Source organism: Rhyacophila brunnea, unplaced genomic scaffold, assembly GCF_057557595.1.
Source record: "Rhyacophila brunnea isolate RB1 unplaced genomic scaffold, BYU_Rbru_1.0 scaffold_7, whole genome shotgun sequence".
In the NCBI taxonomy this organism is placed as follows: Eukaryota; Metazoa; Arthropoda; class Insecta; order Trichoptera; family Rhyacophilidae; genus Rhyacophila; species Rhyacophila brunnea.
In genome coordinates, this window is record NW_028233339.1 from 26,828,851 (window position 1) to 26,832,073 (window position 3,223).

At 31.4% G+C, this 3,223-nt stretch overlaps 1 long non-coding RNA gene across 1 annotated transcript; it reads right to left on the minus strand.

Moving 5' to 3' along the window:
- Positions 1–356: 356 nt before the first annotated feature.
- On the minus strand, positions 357–2,745 carry LOC147064675 (uncharacterized). The gene is made up of 3 exons (XR_015071896.1): positions 2,496–2,745; positions 2,014–2,239; positions 357–1,899 (listed from the first exon to the last, which is right to left on the minus strand). It is a non-coding gene; the product is annotated as an uncharacterized LOC147064675 (long non-coding RNA).
- Positions 2,746–3,223: the final 478 nt, after the last annotated feature.

The following is a 3,223-nucleotide window of genomic DNA, read 5'->3' on the forward strand; positions in this document are numbered from 1 at the left end:
AAAAATATATTTTTTCAATATAGGTACAACTGAATTGAAGATCTTGGCATAAAAACAGCAAATGTCACAAAGGTAATTTTTTCCAGGAGAGGGTAAAAACATAATATCTTGGTTGTCAAACACATTTTTAATAATTTGACAATGAAGATTCATGGAGGAGCCTTATATGCACTGTATGTATGTAAATAAAATAGCAAATTGATGTTTGTTAAATAGATATTTAAAAAGAAATGAATGTGACATTTGCTGTTTTTACACAATTTTTGGACCTTTGTCGTTTTTATAACAAAATTGAAAACATGGAAAAGCAAATAGTATGAATAAAATTATAATTTTATTAAATAAAACAAAAAATATATATTTCTGTTATTTTTTAATCATAATACTACATTTAAGAAGGTTTTGACACATCATAACCAATTATTAAGCTACGTACTTACATGTTTTAAAAAAATCTTCAATTAAATATTTAAAATAAAATCAATCATGTGCATATTACTACTGATTAGTCTTGATCACTCACACCTTCACTGTCTTCTTCAACGTTATCATTTGTATCATTGTCACACGGCAAATTTTCATAAAATGATGCATTTATTGGATTTTGTAAATACTTAGTTAATTTTAAAATATCTTTTTTCTTTGCGCCTTTCAATGGAATTAATCCATCATATGCTGGCTTAAATGCAATCGTGACTGGCATTTGATGTCTTTTCACTATATTGAATCTATCCCACAGTCCAGAGAAACTGAGATGTTTGCAAAGCACTTCTCCCTTACAATCCTTGTCTATTTTGTACATTCTAACTTGCCTAAGATGAAAATCTCTGCCGAAGGATGACTTAAAGTAAGGCTTTAACGTATCTTTAATATTTAAAAAATCTTTTTGCTCCGGTTTCTCCAGAATAAAGGGCCCAGGAGTTTTTCTGGCATCCAATACAACTTTATCCCAATCCTCTGGCACGTCTGCAAGGATTGTTTTCCTTGCACTGCTGAACAAATGAAAGTCAGCGTCATTTGGTAAAAATGTGTGCCCTCTGATAGGAAATATATGGATGACTCGTTCAATTTTTTTTAATGCATGTACCACCATATACCAAAACCAAATCATAACAAAATTTTTGTTTTGTCCAGCACATCCGTCACTCAAAATATACAATGTTTTCGTGCCTGCTGGCAGATGGTGGTTTATGTAATGTAGTAACAAAGATGTTACATCATTTTGACCTCGTTTGGCGAATCCTTACGTGTACATATATACATAATTTCTGGCTAGGTCATGTATCCCAAAAATGTAATACCATAGCTGTCTGGAATAAAATACCGCATTTGTTACCATATTCGGTAAAGGTAAATTTTGCATAAAATCAAACGATATGACTGTGGTATCACTTGAACCACTTGCGAGTTCTTTTAATCTTCGCTTCGTTGTAGTAAACTGTCTTCAGAGAGATCGGGTAATTTCAGTTTGGTTGTAACTGAATCACAGTATGAACACGTATCGCTTCGAGGAGCTCCAAATGACAAATTATATCTAGTTGTAAATACTCTGTAGTATGTGTCATAGTTTAGTTGAAGCCTGTATTTACTTAAAAACATCTCGTGCATTTTCATAATAGTCAAATTTTTCGGAAGATACCTAACATTCTTATTTTTCGCGAAAGAATAATGACTTTGACGTGCCTTAAATGATTGTATATGAATGTGAATCAACTGAATCACTGATTCAGACACAGCTCTTGGGCGATTTGGATGCTTTCCTCGTTTGTCCATAGGAGCCGAACCCGAAAATGTGATGTTGTCTTGAATACGTCGCAGCCGGGAATGCGTAATACCATGTATTGCCACAAATGCCTTCATACAGACTTCTTCGTTAATACCATCAGATGTAGATCGTATCTAAAGTAAATAAAGAGAAAAAATAATTAGTTTTTCAAACACATTATCATTAGGTATAATAGGTGTAATGCCTAATTTGAATGTACATTTTTTATTAATTCAATGAATACTCACTTTATATTTATATGATGCTGAATGCTTGAATATACCATGATCATTGACATCATTTATTATTATCGGAGTATTTTTTCTCGGCCGTCTTCTCTTGATCGGTACTACTTCTATACATCCAGATATATAGCCATCTTGTTGATTTTTAGAATTCATTTCATAAAAATTCTCAAATATTTCTTTCCGTAAATCTTCATTTATTTTTGTAAAACAATGAAACCTCTTGCACCTGGAAACATAATAATCAATTAAGTACAATCCTACATAATATACTTTATTACAATCATACATACATTTACATAAAACAACATAGTAAATACAATGCTTTGCATTCGAAAGAAGTCATAACTTCAAAGTAATCACAGCCATTGTGAACTAAATTTAATCACACAAACTATTCAGCATGGTAAATATTTTAGTACGTATAATTAATAATGTATAAGTTTTTAATTGAATATATGTTATGAATACATAATTATTCCTACCTGCAATCTTCACCGATAACTTTTTTTGAGAGTCGTTTCCCAACATGATTGACATGATCACTTCCCTTTATTTTGGCGGTTTTTATTAATGTTTGCTTGGTTTTATTAACTTTTCTCTTACGAGGCGTTTCGGATGTCTGTATCCTATTACATTCCATGATAAAATATACAAACAATCGTTAAGGAACTTCATAAAATGGCAATGCCAATGACTGAACGAATGAAAGATAATTTTGACAGGTCAGGCACTAACAAGTATGGAATGTATACTAACGCCTAACGCCGCCTGGTGATAAAAGTGTGGAACTACTGGACCTTTGTTGTTTTCAAACAAAATTCCTTGGACTATTGCTGTTTTTAGAAAAGTGGCATATTTTTGAGAGCGGATTTGAGGGACTTACGATTTTTTTAAAAAAATATATCTTTGCACAGTTGTATGTAACCATACAGAGGGAATATAGAAATGCAATAAAATGAAAATGGAAAAAAGTGGACATTTGATGTTTTTATGCCAAGATCTTCAATTTTGATTTAGATGAGCAAAAACTCAATCTCAACGGCTAACAATCGTTCTTCATAAAGAGCCTGTTAATAAAAACCGACTTCGTGAAGATCCATTTGCACTTTTTATAAGTGAAAAATGTAGCTATATATATTTATTAAGTATATCAGATTATGATATATTATGTTATATAATATGAGCTAAGTTCGCTAAGAAGAAGAAGTGA